We start from the raw sequence: 19,021 nt of genomic DNA on the forward strand, positions 1-19,021 counted from the left end.
TTCTGAAAAGATGCCAAAATACTAGAAAACCAGTCAGAAGTGATCGAAACATTCAATAACTTGCCAAAACATAATCAAAACAAATGAAAGCAAACCAAAACATTCCAAATACCCGCCAAAATATTTTAAAACCCGCCAAAACGAATCCAAACGTTCCACAACCTGCCAAGACAATAAAAACAACACAAGAGAAAACAAAACATTCTAAAACACCACCAAAACATTCCGAAAACCCACCAAAAGATCATCAAAACAAATCAAAACAAACCAAACAATAGGAGGAACACGGCAACATATTGGCAAGCAAGAGACGGAGAGCGCGGCACCTTCTAGGAGGCCAAGAAAGAAGCCGCACAACACCTGCACTGTGTCTGCAACTTTCAAACTGCTAGAAGCTAGTGGCTTGCCACTGGCCTGCCTCTTCAATTGCCATTAGCATTCCAATGGAAGCTATTCTTGGACAACTTTGCTCTGCTTGCTGCTAGTTCTGCCCCAGCCTACCATAGATAACCTTGCTCTTCCCTTGAGGCTCTGAGATGCCAAGAACTTGTCAACTTCAAAGGGCGGGCCGGGCTACATCTACTCAGCTGCCACAGTTTCTCCTTGCTAGACCTAGTGGGAAAGCATTTTGCTGAGATGCAGAAGGCAAGAAACGCAGAATACAGAGACGCGGAGCTGTCCCAAGTGCCGCTGCCAGGCGTCTTTCCGCAGAAGGACCGCCCCGGAGCGCACCGCAACCGGCACCGTCATCTCTGCGCAAAGAGCCAAAATATTTGAAAACCTGCCAAAACTAATCCAAAAATATTTTCAAACCCGCCAAAATAGAAAACCAGACAGAAGTGATCAATACATTCGAAAAAACCTGACAAAACATGATAAAGCCCACCAAAGCTAATCCAAACACACCAAAAACTGGGCTAAACAGAATCAAAACCTTCTAAAAACCGGCCAAAATATTTCAAAACCCGTCAAAACTAATCAAAACATTCCGAATACCCGCCAAAACATTCCAAATACCCGCCAAAATATTTTAAACCCCGCCAAAAGGAATCCAAACATTCCAAAACCTGCCAACACAATAAAAACAACTCAAGAGAATACAAAACATTCTAAAACCCAACCAAAACATTCCGAAAACCCGCCAAAACATCATAAAAACAAATCAAAACCAACCAAAATATTCCGAAAACCCGCCCAAATAATTTAGACCCACAAAACTCATCAAAACATTCTGAAAAAATGCCAAAACATTAGAAAACCAGCCAGAACTGATCAAAACATTCAAAAAACTTGGCAAAACATCATAAAAACAAATCAAAACCAACCAAAACATTCCAAAAACCCGACAAAATAGTTTACAACCTGCCAAAACTGATCAAAACATTCTGAAAAGATGCCAAAATACTAGAAAACCAGTCAGAAGTGATCAAAACTTTCAATAACTTGCCAAAACATAATCAAAACAAATGAAAGCAAACCAAAACATTCCAAATACCCGCCAAAATATTTTAAAACCCGCCAAAACGAATCCAAACGTTCCACAACATGCCAAGACAATAAAAACAACACAAGAGAAAACAAAACATTCTAAAACACCACCAAAACATTCCGAAAACCCGCCAAAAGATCATCAAAACAAATCAAAACAAACCAAACAATAGGAGGAACACGGCAACATATTGGCAAGCAAGAGACGGAGAGCGCGGCACCTTCTAGGAGGCCAAGAAAGAAGCCGCACAACACCTGCACTGTGTCTGCAACTTTCAAACTGCTAGAAGCTAGTGGCTTGCCACTGGCCTGCCTCTTCAATTGCCATTAGCATTCCAATGGAAGCTATTCTTGGACAACTTTGCTCTGCTTGCAGCTAGTTCTGCCCCAGCCTACCATAGATAACCTTGCTCTTCCCTTGAGGCTCTGAGATGCCAAGAACTTGTCAACTTCAAAGGGCGGGCCGGGCTACATCTACTCAGCTGCCACAGTTTCTCCTTGCTAGACCTAGTGGGAAAGCATTTTGCTGAGATGCAGAAGGCAAGAAACGCAGAATACGGAGACGCGGAGCTGTCCCAAGTGCCGCTGCCAGGCGTCTTGCCGCAGAAGGAGCGCCCCGGAGCGCACCGCAACCGGCACCGTCGTCTCTGCGCAAAGAGCCAAAATATTTGAAAACCCGCCAAAACTAATCCAAAAATATTTTCAAACCCGCCAAAATAGAAAACCAGACAGAAGTGATCAATACATTCGAAAAAACCTGACAAAACATGATAAAGCCCACCAAAGCTAATCCAAACACACCAAAAACTGGGCTAAACAGAATCAAAACCTTCTAAAAACCTGCCAAAATATTTCAAAACCCGTCAAAACTAATCCAAACATTCCGAATACCCGCCAAAACATTCCAAATACCCACCAAAATATTTTAAACCCCGCCAAAAGGAATCCAAACATTCCAAAACCTGCCAACACAATAAAAACAACTCAAGAGAATACAAAACATTCTAAAACCCAACCAAAACATTCCGAAAACCCGCCAAAACATCATAAAAACAAATCAAAACCAACCAAAATATTCCGAAAACCCGCCAAAATAATTTAGACCCACAAAACTCATCAAAACATTCTGAAAAAATGCCAAAACATTAGAAAACCAGCCAGAACTGATCAAAACATTCAAAAAACTTGGCAAAACATCATAAAAACAAATCAAAACCAACCAAAACATTCCAAAAACCCGACAAAATAGTTTACAACCTGCCAAAACTGATCAAAACATTCTGAAAAGATGCCAAAATACTAGAAAACCAGTCAGAAGTGATCAAAACTTTCAATAACTTGCCAAAACATAATCAAAACAAATGAAAGCAAACCAAAACATTCCAAATACCCGCCAAAATATTTTAAAACCCGCCAAAACGAATCCAAACGTTCCACAACATGCCAAGACAATAAAAACAACACAAGAGAAAACAAAACATTCTAAAACACCACCAAAACATTCCGAAAACCCGCCAAAAGATCATCAAAACAAATCAAAACAAACCAAACAATAGGAGGAACACGGCAACATATTGGCAAGCAAGAGACGGAGAGCGCGGCACCTTCTAGGAGGCCAAGAAAGAAGCCGCACAACACCTGCACTGTGTCTGCAACTTTCAAACTGCTAGAAGCTAGTGGCTTGCCACTGGCCTGCCTCTTCAATTGCCATTAGCATTCCAATGGAAGCTATTCTTGGACAACTTTGCTCTGCTTGCTGCTAGTTCTGCCCCAGCCTACCATAGATAACCTTGCTCTTCCCTTGAGGCTCTGAGATGCCAAGAACTTGTCAACTTCAAAGGGCGGGCCGGGCTACATCTACTCAGCTGCCACAGTTTCTCCTTGCTAGACCTAGTGGGAAAGCATTTTGCTGAGATGCAGAAGGCAAGAAACGCAGAATACGGAGACGCGGAGCTGTCCCAAGTGCCGCTGCCAGGCGTCTTGCCGCAGAAGGAGCGCCCCGGAGCGCACCGCAACCGGCACCGTCGTCTCTGCGCAAAGAGCCAAAATATTTGAAAACCCGCCAAAACTAATCCAAAAATATTTTCAAACCCGCCAAAATAGAAAACCAGACAGAAGTGATCAATACATTCGAAAAAACCTGACAAAACATGATAAAGCCCACCAAAGCTAATCCAAACACACCAAAAACTGGGCTAAACAGAATCAAAACCTTCTAAAAACCGGCCAAAATATTTCAAAACCCGTCAAAACTAATCAAAACATTCCGAATACCCGCCAAAACATTCCAAATACCCGCCAAAATATTTTAAACCCCGCCAAAAGGAATCCAAACATTCCAAAACATGCCAACACAATAAAAACAACTCAAGAGAATACAAAACATTCTAAAACCCAACCAAAACATTCCCGAAAACCCGACAAAACATCATAAAAACAAATCAAAACCAACCAAAATATTCCGAAAACCCGCCAAAATAATTTAGACCCACAAAACTCATCAAAACATTCTGAAAAAATGCCAAAACATTAGAAAACCAGCCAGAACTGATCAAAACATTCGAAAAACTTGGCAAAACATCATAAAAACAAATCAAAACCAACCAAAACATTCAAAAAACCTGACAAAATAGTTTACAACCTGCCAAAACTGATCAAAACATTCTGAAAAGATGCCAAAATACTAGAAAACCAGTCAGAAGTGATCGAAACATTCAATAAATTGCCAAAACATAATCAAAACAAATGAAAGCAAACCAAAACATTCCAAATACCCGCCAAAATATTTTAAAACCCGCCAAAACGAATCCAAACGTTCCACAACCTGCCAAGACAATAAAAACAACACAAGAGAAAACAAAACATTCTAAAACACCACCAAAACATTCCGAAAACCCGCCAAAAGATCATCAAAACAAATCAAAACAAACCAAACAATAGGAGGAACACGGCAACATATTGGCAAGCAAGAGACGGAGAGCGCGGCACCACGGCACCTTCTAGGAGGCCAAGAAAGAAGCCGCACAACACCTGCACTGTGTCTGCAACTTTCAAACTGCTAGAAGCTAGTGGCTTGCCACTGGCCTGCCTCTTCAATTGCCATTAGCATTCCAATGGAAGCTATTCTTGGACAACTTTGCTCTGCTTGCTGCTAGTTCTGCCCCAGCCTACCATAGATAACCTTGCTCTTCCCTTGAGGCTCTGAGATGCCAAGAACTTGTCAACTTCAAAGGGCGGGCCGGGCTACATCTACTCAGCTGCCACAGTTTCTCCTTGCTAGACCTAGTGGGAAAGCATTTTGCTGAGATGCAGAAGGCAAGAAACGCAGAATACGGAGACGCGGAGCTGTCCCAAGTGCCGCTGCCAGGCGTCTTTCCGCAGAAGGAGCGCCCCGGAGCGCACCGCAACCGGCACCGTCATCTCTGCGCAAAGAGCCAAAATATTTGAAAACCCGCCAAAACTCATCCAAAAATATTTTCAAACCCGCCAAAATAGAAAACCAGACAGAAGTGATCAATACATTCGAAAAAACCTGACAAAACATGATAAAGCCCACCAAAGCTAATCCAAACACACCAAAAACTGGGCTAAACAGAATCAAAACCTTCTAAAAACCGGCCAAAATATTTCAAAACCCGTCAAAACTAATCAAAACATTCCGAATACCCGCCAAAACATTCCAAATACCCGCCAAAATATTTTAAACCCCGCCAAAAGGAATCCAAACATTCCAAAACCTGCCAACACAATAAAAACAACTCAAGAGAATACAAAACATTCTAAAACCCAAACAAAACATTCCGAAAACCCGCCAAAACATCATAAAAACAAATCAAAACCAACCAAAATATTCCGAAAACCCGCCAAAATAATTTAGACCCACAAAACTCATCAAAACATTCTGAAAAAATGCCAAAACATTAGAAAACCAGCCAGAACTGATCAAAACATTCAAAAAACTTGGCAAAACATCATAAAAACAAATCAAAACCAACCAAAACATTCCAAAAACCCGACAAAATAGTTTACAACCTGCCAAAACTGATCAAAACATTCTGAAAAGATGCCAAAATACTAGAAAACCAGTCAGAAGTGATCAAAACTTTCAATAACTTGCCAAAACATAATCAAAACAAATGAAAACCAACCAAAACATTCCAAATACCCGCCAAAATATTTTAAAACCCGCCAAAACGAATCCAAACGTTCCACAACCTGCCAAGACAATAAAAACAACACAAGAGAAAACAAAACATTCTAAAACACCACCAAAACATTCCGAAAACCCACCAAAAGATCATCAAAACAAATCAAAACAAACCAAACAATAGGAGGAACACGGCAACATATTGGCAAGCAAGAGACGGAGAGCGCGGCACCTTCTAGGAGGCCAAGAAAGAAGCCGCACAACACCTGCACTGTGTCTGCAACTTTCAAACTGCTAGAAGCTAGTGGCTTGCCACTGGCCTGCCTCTTCAATTGCCATTAGCATTCCAATGGAAGCTATTCTTGGACAACTTTGCTCTGCTTGCTGCTAGTTCTGCCCCAGCCTACCATAGATAACCTTGCTCTTCCCTTGAGGCTCTGAGATGCCAAGAACTTGTCAACTTCAAAGGGCGGGCCGGGCTACATCTACTCAGCTGCCACAGTTTCTCCTTGCTAGACCTAGTGGGAAAGCATTTTGCTGAGATGCAGAAGGCAAGAAACGCAGAATACGGAGACGCGGAGCTGTCCCAAGTGCCGCTGCCAGGCGTCTTTCCGCAGAAGGAGCGCCCCGGAGCGCACCGCAACCGGCACCGTCATCTCTGCGCAAAGAGCCAAAATATTTTCAAACCCGCCAAAACTCATCCAAAAATATTTTCAAACCCGCCAAAATAGAAAACCAGACAGAAGTGATCAATACATTCGAAAAAACCTGACAAAACATGATAAAGCCCACCAAAGCTAATCCAAACACACCAAAAACTGGGCTAAACAGAATCAAAACCTTCTAAAAACCGGCCAAAATATTTCAAAACCCGTCAAAACTAATCAAAACATTCCGAATACCTGCCAAAACATTCCAAATACCCGCCAAAATATTTTAAACCCCGCCAAAAGGAATCCAAACATTCCAAAACCTGCCAACACAATAAAAACAACTCAAGAGAATACAAAACATTCTAAAACCCAACCAAAACATTCCCGAAAACCCGACAAAACATCATAAAAACAAATCAAAACCAACCAAAATATTCCGAAAACCCGCCAAAATAATTTAGACCCACAAAACTCATCAAAACATTCTGAAAAAATGCCAAAACATTAGAAAACCAGCCAGAACTGATCAAAACATTCAAAAAACTTGGCAAAACATCATAAAAACAAATCAAAACCAACCAAAACATTCCAAAAACCCGACAAAATAGTTTACAACCTGCCAAAACTGATCAAAACATTCTGAAAAGATGCCAAAATACTAGAAAACCAGTCAGAAGTGATCAAAACTTTCAATAACTTGCCAAAACATAATCAAAACAAATGAAAACAAACCAAAACATTCCAAATACCCGCCAAAATATTTTAAAACCCGCCAAAACGAATCCAAACGTTCCACAACCTGCCAAGACAATAAAAACAACACAAGAGAAAACAAAACATTCTAAAACACCACCAAAACATTCCGAAAACCCGCCAAAAGATCATCAAAACAAATCAAAACAAACCAAACAATAGGAGGAACACGGCAACATATTGGCAAGCAAGAGACGGAGAGCGCGGCACCACGGCACCTTCTAGGAGGCCAAGAAAGAAGCCGCACAACACCTGCACTGTGTCTGCAACTTTCAAACTGCTAGAAGCTAGTGGCTTGCCACTGGCCTGCCTCTTCAATTGCCATTAGCATTCCAATGGAAGCTATTCTTGGACAACTTTGCTCTGCTTGCTGCTAGTTCTGCCCCAGCCTACCATAGATAACCTTGCTCTTCCCTTGAGGCTCTGAGATGCCAAGAACTTGTCAACTTCAAAGGGCGGGCCGGGCTACATCTACTCAGCTGCCACAGTTTCTCCTTGCTAGACCTAGTGGGAAAGCATTTTGCTGAGATGCAGAAGGCAAGAAACGCAGAATACGGAGACGCGGAGCTGTCCCAAGTGCCGCTGCCAGGCGTCTTGCCGCAGAAGTAGCGCCCCGCAGCGCACCGCAACCGGCACCGTCATCTCTGCGCAAAGAGCCAAAATATTTGAAAACCCGCCAAAACTCATCCAAAAATATTTTCAAACCCGCCAAAATAGAAAACCAGACAGAAGTGATCAATACATTCGAAAAAACCTGACAAAACATGATAAAGCCCACCAAAGCTAATCCAAACACACCAAAAACTGGGCTAAACAGAATCAAAACCTTCTAAAAACCGGCCAAAATATTTCAAAACCCGTCAAAACTAATCAAAACATTCCGAATACCCGCCAAAACATTCCAAATACCCGCCAAAATATTTTAAACCCCGCCAAAAGGAATCCAAACATTCCAAAACCTGCCAACACAATAAAAACAACTCAAGAGAATACAAAACATTCTAAAACCCAACCAAAACATTCCCGAAAACCCGACAAAACATCATAAAAACAAATCAAAACCAACCAAAATATTCCGAAAACCCGCCAAAATAATTTAGACCCACAAAACTCATCAAAACATTCTGAAAAAATGCCAAAACATTAGAAAACCAGCCAGAACTGATCAAAACATTCAAAAAACTTGGCAAAACATCATAAAAACAAATCAAAACCAACCAAAACATTCCAAAAACCCGACAAAATAGTTTACAACCTGCCAAAACTGATCAAAACATTCTGAAAAGATGCCAAAATACTAGAAAACCAGTCAGAAGTGATCAAAACTTTCAATAACTTGCCAAAACATAATCAAAACAAATGAAAACAAACCAAAACATTCCAAATACCCGCCAAAATATTTTAAAACCCGCCAAAACGAATCCAAACGTTCCACAACCTGCCAAGACAATAAAAACAACACAAGAGAAAACAAAACATTCTAAAACACCACCAAAACATTCCGAAAACCCGCCAAAAGATCATCAAAACAAATCAAAACAAACCAAACAATAGGAGGAACACGGCAACATATTGGCAAGCAAGAGACGGAGAGCGCGGCACCTTCTAGGAGGCCAAGAAAGAAGCCGCACAACACCTGCACTGTGTCTGCAACTTTCAAACTGCTAGAAGCTAGTGGCTTGCCACTGGCCTGCCTCTTCAATTGCCATTAGCATTCCAATGGAAGCTATTCTTGGACAACTTTGCTCTGCTTGCTGCTAGTTCTGCCCCAGCCTACCATAGATAACCTTGCTCTTCCCTTGAGGCTCTGAGATGCCAAGAACTTGTCAACTTCAAAGGGCGGGCCGGGCTACATCTACTCAGCTGCCACAGTTTCTCCTTGCTAGACCTAGTGGGAAAGCATTTTGCTGAGATGCAGAAGGCAAGAAACGCAGAATACGGAGACGCGGAGCTGTCCCAAGTGCCGCTGCCAGGCGTCTTTCCGCAGAAGGAGCGCCCCGGAGCGCACCGCAACCGGCACCGTCATCTCTGCGCAAAGAGCCAAAATATTTTCAAACCCGCCAAAACTCATCCAAAAATATTTTCAAACCCGCCAAAATAGAAAACCAGACAGAAGTGATCAATACATTCGAAAAAACCTGACAAAACATGATAAAGCCCACCAAAGCTAATCCAAACACACCAAAAACTGGGCTAAACAGAATCAAAACCTTCTAAAAACCGGCCAAAATATTTCAAAACCCGTCAAAACTAATCAAAACATTCCGAATACCTGCCAAAACATTCCAAATACCCGCCAAAATATTTTAAACCCCGCCAAAAGGAATCCAAACATTCCAAAACCTGCCAACACAATAAAAACAACTCAAGAGAATACAAAACATTCTAAAACCCAAACAAAACATTCCCGAAAACCCGACAAAACATCATAAAAACAAATCAAAACCAACCAAAATATTCCGAAAACCCGCCAAAATAATTTAGACCCACAAAACTCATCAAAACATTCTGAAAAAATGCCAAAACATTAGAAAACCAGCCAGAACTGATCAAAACATTCAAAAAACTTGGCAAAACATCATAAAAACAAATCAAAACCAACCAAAACATTCAAAAAACCTGACAAAATAGTTTACAACCTGCCAAAACTGATCAAAACATTCTGAAAAGATGCCAAAATACTAGAAAACCAGTCAGAAGTGATCGAAACATTGAATAACTTGCCAAAACATAATCAAAACAAATGAAAGCAAACCAAAACATTCCAAATACCCGCCAAAATATTTTAAAACCCGCCAAAACGAATCCAAACGTTCCACAACCTGCCAAGACAATAAAAACAACACAAGAGAAAACAAAACATTCTAAAACACCACCAAAACATTCCGAAAACCCGCCAAAAGATCATCAAAACAAATCAAAACAAACCAAACAATAGGAGGAACACGGCAACATATTGGCAAGCAAGAGACGGAGAGCGCGGCACCTTCTAGGAGGCCAAGAAAGAAGCCGCACAACACCTGCACTGTGTCTGCAACTTTCAAACTGCTAGAAGCTAGTGGCTTGCCACTGGCCTGCCTCTTCAATTGCCATTAGCATTCCAATGGAAGCTATTCTTGGACAACTTTGCTCTGCTTGCTGCTAGTTCTGCCCCAGCCTACCATAGATAACCTTGCTCTTCCCTTGAGGCTCTGAGATGCCAAGAACTTGTCAACTTCAAAGGGCGGGCCGGGCTACATCTACTCAGCTGCCACAGTTTCTCCTTGCTAGACCTAGTGGGAAAGCATTTTGCTGAGATGCAGAAGGCAAGAAACGCAGAATACAGAGACGCGGAGCTGTCCCAAGTGCCGCTGCCAGGCGTCTTTCCGCAGAAGGAGCGCCCCGGAGCGCACCGCAACCGGCACCGTCATCTCTGCGCAAAGAGCCAAAATATTTTCAAACCCGCCAAAACTCATCCAAAAATATTTTCAAACCCGCCAAAATAGAAAACCAGACAGAAGTGATCAATACATTCGAAAAAACCTGACAAAACATGATAAAGCCCACCAAAGCTAATCCAAACACACCAAAAACTGGGCTAAACAGAATCAAAACCTTCTAAAAACCGGCCAAAATATTTCAAAACCCGTCAAAACTAATCAAAACATTCCGAATACCCGCCAAAACATTCCAAATACCCGCCAAAATATTTTAAACCCCGCCAAAAGGAATCCAAACATTCCAAAACCTGCCAACACAATAAAAACAACTCAAGAGAATACAAAACATTCTAAAACCCAACCAAAACATTCCGAAAACCCGCCAAAACATCATAAAAACAAATCAAAACCAACCAAAATATTCCGAAAACCCGCCAAAATAATTTAGACTCACAAAACTCATCAAAACATTCTGAAAAAATGCCAAAACATTAGAAAACCAGCCAGAACTGATCAAAACATTCGAAAAACTTGGCAAAACATCATAAAAACAAATCAAAACCAACCAAAACATTCCAAAAACCCGACAAAATAGTTTACAACCTGCCAAAACTGATCAAAACATTCTGAAAAGATGCCAAAATACTAGAAAACCAGTCAGAAGTGATCAAAACTTTCAATAACTTGCCAAAACATAATCAAAACAAATGAAAACAAACCAAAACATTCCAAATACCCGCCAAAATATTTTAAAACCCGCCAAAACGAATCCAAACGTTCCACAACCTGCCAAGACAATAAAAACAACACAAGAGAAAACAAAACATTCTAAAACACCACCAAAACATTCCGAAAACCCACCAAAAGATCATCAAAACAAATCAAAACAAACCAAACAATAGGAGGAACACGGCAACATATTGGCAAGCAAGAGACGGAGAGCGCGGCACCTTCTAGGAGGCCAAGAAAGAAGCCGCACAACACCTGCACTGTGTCTGCAACTTTCAAACTGCTAGAAGCTAGTGGCTTGCCACTGGCCTGCCTCTTCAATTGCCATTAGCATTCCAATGGAAGCTATTCTTGGACAACTTTGCTCTGCTTGCTGCTAGTTCTGCCCCAGCCTACCATAGATAACCTTGCTCTTCCCTTGAGGCTCTGAGATGCCAAGAACTTGTCAACTTCAAAGGGCGGGCCGGGCTACGTCTACTCAGCTGCCACAGTTTCTCCTTGCTAGACCTAGTGGGAAAGCATTTTGCTGAGATGCAGAAGGCAAGAAACGCAGAATACGGAGACGCGGAGCTGTCCCAAGTGCCGCTGCCAGGCGTCTTTCCGCAGAAGGAGCGCCCCGGAGCGCACCGCAACCGGCACCGTCATCTCTGCGCAAAGAGCCAAAATATTTTCAAACCCGCCAAAACTCATCCAAAAATATTTTCAAACCCGCCAAAATAGAAAACCAGACAGAAGTGATCAATACATTCGAAAAAACCTGACAAAACATGATAAAGCCCACCAAAGCTAATCCAAACACACCAAAAACTGGGCTAAACAGAATCAAAACCTTCTAAAAACCGGCCAAAATATTTCAAAACCCGTCAAAACTAATCAAAACATTCCAAATACCCGCCAAAACATTCCAAATACCCGCCAAAATATTTTAAACCCCGCCAAAAGGAATCCAAACATTCCAAAACCTGCCAACACAATAAAAACAACTCAAGAGAATACAAAACATTCTAAAACCCAACCAAAACATTCCCGAAAACCCGACAAAACATCATAAAAACAAATCAAAACCAACCAAAATATTCCGAAAACCCGCCAAAATAATTTAGACCCACAAAACTCATCAAAACATTCTGAAAAAATGCCAAAACATTAGAAAACCAGCCAGAACTGATCAAAACATTCAAAAAACTTGGCAAAACATCATAAAAACAAATCAAAACCAACCAAAACATTCAAAAAACCTGACAAAATAGTTTACAACCTGCCAAAACTGATCAAAACATTCTGAAAAGATGCCAAAATACTAGAAAACCAGTCAGAAGTGATCGAAACATTGAATAACTTGCCAAAACATAATCAAAACAAATGAAAGCAAACCAAAACATTCCAAATACCCGCCAAAATATTTTAAAACCCGCCAAAACGAATCCAAACGTTCCACAACATGCCAAGACAATAAAAACAACACAAGAGAAAACAAAACATTCTAAAACACCACCAAAACATTCCGAAAACCCACCAAAAGATCATCAAAACAAATCAAAACAAACCAAACAATAGGAGGAACACGGCAACATATTGGCAAGCAAGAGACGGAGAGCGCGGCACCTTCTAGGAGGCCAAGAAAGAAGCCGCACAACACCTGCACTGTGTCTGCAACTTTCAAACTGCTAGAAGCTAGTGGCTTGCCACTGGCCTGCCTCTTCAATTGCCATTAGCATTCCAATGGAAGCTATTCTTGGACAACTTTGCTCTGCTTGCTGCTAGTTCTGCCCCAGCCTACCATAGATAACCTTGCTCTTCCCTTGAGGCTCTGAGATGCCAAGAACTTGTCAACTTCAAAGGGCGGGCCGGGCTACATCTACTCAGCTGCCACAGTTTCTCCTTGCTAGACCTAGTGGGAAAGCATTTTGCTGAGATGCAGAAGGCAAGAAACGCAGAATACGGAGACGCGGAGCTGTCCCAAGTGCCGCTGCCAGGCGTCTTTCCGCAGAAGGACCGCCCCGGAGCGCACCGCAACCGGCACCGTCATCTCTGCGCAAAGAGCCAAAATATTTGAAAACCCGCCAAAACTCATCCAAAAATATTTTCAAACCCGCCAAAATAGAAAACCAGACAGAAGTGATCAATACATTCGAAAAAACCTGACAAAACATGATAAAGCCCACCAAAGCTAATCCAAACACACCAAAAACTGGGCTAAACAGAATCAAAACCTTCTAAAAACCCGCCAAAATATTTCAAAACCCGTCAAAACTAATCAAAACATTCCGAATACCCGCCAAAACATTCCAAATACCCGCCAAAATATTTTAAACCCCGCCAAAAGGAATCCAAACATTCCAAAACCTGCCAACACAATAAAAACAACTCAAGAGAATACAAAACATTCTAAAACCCAACCAAAACATTCCGAAAACCCGCCAAAACATCATAAAAACAAATCAAAACCAACCAAAATATTCCGAAAACCCGCCAAAATAATTTAGACCCACAAAACTCATCAAAACATTCTGAAAAAATGCCAAAACATTAGAAAACCAGCCAGAACTGATCAAAACATTCGAAAAACTTGGCAAAACATCATAAAAACAAATCAAAACCAACCAAAACATTCCAAAAACCCGACAAAATAGTTTACAACCTGCCAAAACTGATCAAAACATTCTGAAAAGATGCCAAAATACTAGAAAACCAGTCAGAAGTGATCAAAACTTTCAATAACTTGCCAAAACATAATCAAAACAAATGAAAGCAAACCAAAACATTCCAAATACCCGCCAAAATATTTTAAAACCCGCCAAAACGAATCCAAACGTTCCACAACCTGCCAAGACAATAAAAACAACACAAGAGAAAACAAAACATTCTAAAACACCACCAAAACATTCCGAAAACCCGCCAAAAGATCATCAAAACAAATCAAAACAAACCAAACAATAGGAGGAACACGGCAACATATTGGCAAGCAAGAGACGGAGAGCGCGGCACCTTCTAGGAGGCCAAGAAAGAAGCCGCACAACACCTGCACTGTGTCTGCAACTTTCAAACTGCTAGAAGCTAGTGGCTTGCCACTGGCCTGCCTCTTCAATTGCCATTAGCATTCCAATGGAAGCTATTCTTGGACAACTTTGCTCTGCTTGCTGCTAGTTCTGCCCCAGCCTACCATAGATAACCTTGCTCTTCCCTTGAGGCTCTGAGATGCCAAGAACTTGTCAACTTCAAAGGGCGGGCCGGGCTACATCTACTCAGCTGCCACAGTTTCTCCTTGCTAGACCTAGTGGGAAAGCATTTTGCTGAGATGCAGAAGGCAAGAAACGCAGAATACGGAGACGCGGAGCTGTCCCAAGTGCCGCTGCCAGGCGTCTTTCCGCAGAAGGAGCGCCCCGGAGCGCACCGCAACCGGCACCGTCATCTCTGCGCAAAGAGCCAAAATATTTGAAAACCTGCCAAAACTCATCCAAAAATATTTTCAAACCCGCCAAAATAGAAAACCAGACAGAAGTGATCAATACATTCGAAAAAACCTGACAAAACATGATAAAGCCCACCAAAGCTAATCCAAACACACCAAAAACTGGGCTAAACAGAATCAAAACCTTCTAAAAACCGGCCAAAATATTTCAAAACCCGTCAAAACTAATCAAAACATTCCGAATACCCGCCAAAACATTCCAAATACCCGCCAAAATATTTTAAACCCCGCCAAAAGGAATCCAAACATTCCAAAACCTGCCAACACAATAAAAACAACTCAAGAGAATACAAAACATTCTAAAACCCAACCAAAACATTCCGAAAACCCGCCAAAACATCATAAAAACAAATCAAAACCAACCAAAATATTCCGAAAACCCGCCAAAATAATTTAGACCCACAAAACTCATCAAAACATTCTGAAAAAATGCCAAAACATTAGAAAACCAGCCAGAACTGATCAAAACATTCAAAAAACTTGGCAAAACATCATAAAAACAAATCAAAACCAACCAAAACATTCCAAAAACCCGACAAAATAGTTTACAACCTGCCAAAACTGATCAAAACATTCTGAAAAGATGCCAAAATACTAGAAAACCAGTCAGAAGTGATCAAAACTTTCAATAACTTGCCAAAACATAATCAAAACAAATGAAAGCAAACCAAAACATTCCAAATACCCGCCAAAATATTTTAAAACCCGCCAAAACGAATCCAAACGTTCCACAACATGCCAAGACAATAAAAACAACACAAGAGAAAACAAAACATTCTAAAACACCACCAAAACATTCCGAAAACCCGCCAAAAGATCATCAAAACAAATCAAAACAAACCAAACAATAGGAGGAACACGGCAACATATTGGCAAGCAAGAGACGGAGAGCGCGGCACCTTCTAGGAGGCCAAGAAAGAAGCCGCACAACACCTGCACTGTGTCTGCAACTTTCAAACTGCTAGAAGCTAGTGGCTTGCCACTGGCCTGCCTCTTCAATTGCCATTAGCATTCCAATGGAAGCTATTCTTGGACAACTTTGCTCTGCTTGCAGCTAGTTCTGCCCCAGCCTACCATAGATAACCTTGCTCTTCCCTTGAGGCTCTGAGATGCCAAGAACTTGTCAACTTCAAAGGGCGGGCCGGGCTACATCTACTCAGCTGCCACAGTTTCTCCTTGCTAGACCTAGTGGGAAAGCATTTTGCTGAGATGCAGAAGGCAAGAAACGCAGAATACGGAGACGCGGAGCTGTCCCAAGTGCCGCTGCCAGGCGTCTTGCCGCAGAAGGAGCGCCCCGGAGCGCACCGCAACCGGCACCGTCGTCTCTGCGCAAAGAGCCAAAATATTTGAAAACCCGCCAAAACTCATCCAAAAATATTTTCAAACCCGCCAAAATAGAAAACCAGACAGAAGTGATCAATACATTCGAAAAAACCTGACAAAACATGATAAAGCCCACCAAAGCTAATCCAAACACACCAAAAACTGGGCTAAACAGAATCAAAACCTTCTAAAAACCGGCCAAAATATTTCAAAACCCGTCAAAACTAATCAAAACATTCCGAATACCCGCCAAAACATTCCAAATACCCGCCAAAATATTTTAAACCCCGCCAAAAGGAATCCAAACATTCCAAAACCTGCCAACACAATAAAAACAACTCAAGAGAATACAAAACATTCTAAAACCCAACCAAAACATTCCGAAAACCCGCCAAAACATCATAAAAACAAATCAAAACCAACCAAAATATTCCGAAAACCCGCCAAAATAATTTAGACCCACAAAACTCATCAAAACATTCTGAAAAAATGCCAAAACATTAGAAAACCAGCCAGAACTGATCAAAACATTCGAAAAACTTGGCAAAACATCATAAAAACAAATCAAAACCAACCAAAACATTCCAAAAACCCGACAAAATAGTTTACAACCTGCCAAAACTGATCAAAACATTCTGAAAAGATGCCAAAATACTAGAAAACCAGTCAGAAGTGATCAAAACTTTCAATAACTTGCCAAAACATAATCAAAACAAATGAAAGCAAACCAAAACATTCCAAATACCCGCCAAAATATTTTAAACCCCGCCAAAAGGAATCCAAACATTCCAAAACCTGCCAACACAATAAAAACAACTCAAGAGAATACAAAACATTCTAAAACCCAACCAAAACATTCCGAAAACCCGCCAAAACATCATAAAAACAAATCAAAACCAACCAAAATATTCCGAAAACCCGCCAAAATAATTTAGACTCACAAAACTCATCAAAACATTCTGAAAAAATGCCAAAACATTAGAAAACCAGCCAGAACTGATCAAAACATTCGAAAAACTTGGCAAAACATCATAAAAACAAATCAAAACCAACCAAAACATTCCAAAAACCCGACAAAATAGTTTACAACCTGCCAAAACTGATCAAAACATTCTGAAAAGATGCCAAAATACTAGAAAACCAGTCAGAAGTGATCAAAACTTTCAATAACTTGCCAAAACATAATCAAAACAAATGAAAACAAACCAAAACATTCCAAATACCCGCCAAAATATTTTAAAACCCGCCAAAACGAATCCAAACGTTCCACAACCTGCCAAGACAATAAAAACAACACAAGAGAAAACAAAACATTCTAAAACACCACCAAAACATTCCGAAAACCCACCAAAAGATCATCAAAACAAATCAAAACAAACCAAACAATAGGAGGAACACGGCAACATATTGGCAAGCAAGAGACGGAGAGCGCGGCACCTTCTAGGAGGCCAAGAAAGAAGCCGCACAACACCTGCACTGTGTCTGCAACTTTCAAACTGCTAGAAGCTAGTGGCTTGCCACTGGCCTGCCTCTTCAATTGCCATTAGCATTCCAATGGAAGCTATTCTTGGACAACTTTGCTCTGCTTGCTGCTAGTTCTGCCCCAGCCTACCATAGATAACCTTGCTCTTCCCTTGAGGCTCTGAGATGCCAAGAACTTGTCAACTTCAAAGGGCGGGCCGGGCTACGTCTACTCAGCTGCCACAGTTTCTCCTTGCTAGACCTAGTGGGAAAGCATTTTGCTGAGATGCAGAAGGCAAGAAACGCAGAATACGGAGACGCGGAGCTGTCCCAAGTGCCGCTGCCAGGCGTCTTTCCGCAGAAGGAGCGCCCCGGAGCGCACCGCAACCGGCACCGTCATCTCTGCGCAAAGAGCCAAAATATTTTCAAACCCGCCAAAACTCATCCAAAAATATTTTCAAACCCGCCAAAATAGAAAACCAGACAGAAGTGATCAATACATTCGAAAAAACCTGACAAAACATGATAAAGCCCACCAAAGCTAATCCAAACACACCAAAAACTGGGCTAAACAGAATCAAAACCTTCTAAAAACCGGCCAAAATATTTCAAAACCCGTCAAAACTAATCAAAACATTCCAAATACCCGCCAAAACATTCCAAATACCCGCCAAAATATTTTAAACCCCGCCAAAAGGAATCCAAACATTCCAAAACCTGCCAACACAATAAAAACAACTCAAGAGAATACAAAACATTCTAAAACCCAACCAAAACATTCCCGAAAACCCGACAAAACATCATAAAAACAAATCAAAACCAACCAAAATATTCCGAAAACCCGCCAAAATAATTTAGACCCACAAAACTCATCAAAACATTCTGAAAAAATGCCAAAACATTAGAAAACCAGCCAGAACTGATCAAAACATTCAAAAAACTTGGCAAAACATCATAAAAACAAATCAAAACCAACCAAAACATTCAAAAAACCTGACAAAATAGTTTACAACCTGCCAAAACTGATCAAAACATTCTGAAAAGATGCCAAAATACTAGAAAACCAGTCAGAAGTGATCGAAACATTGAATAACTTGCCAAAACATAATCAAAACAAATGAAAGCAAACCAAAACATTCCAAATACCCGCCAAAATATTTTAAAACCCGCCAAAACGAATCCAAACGTTCCACAACATGCCAAGACAATAAAAACAACACAAGAGAAAACAAAACATTCTAAAACACCACCAAAACATTCCGAAAACCCACCAAAAGATCATCAAAACAAATCAAAACAAACCAAACAATAGGAGGAACACGGCAACATATTGGCAAGCAAGAGACGGAGAGCGCGGCACCTTCTAGGAGGCCAAGAAAGAAGCCGCACAACACCTGCACTGTGTCTGCAACTTTCAAACTGCTAGAAGCTAGTGGCTTGCCACTGGCCTGCCTCTTCAATTGCCATTAGCATTCCAATGGAAGCTATTCTTGGACAACTTTGCTCTGCTTGCTGCTAGTTCTGCCCCAGCCTACCATAGATAACCTTGCTCTTCCCTTGAGGCTCTGAGATGCCA

The sequence above is a fragment of the Passer domesticus genome, chromosome 7 (genome assembly GCF_036417665.1).
Source record: "Passer domesticus isolate bPasDom1 chromosome 7, bPasDom1.hap1, whole genome shotgun sequence".
NCBI lineage: Eukaryota > Metazoa > Chordata > Aves > Passeriformes > Passeridae > Passer > Passer domesticus.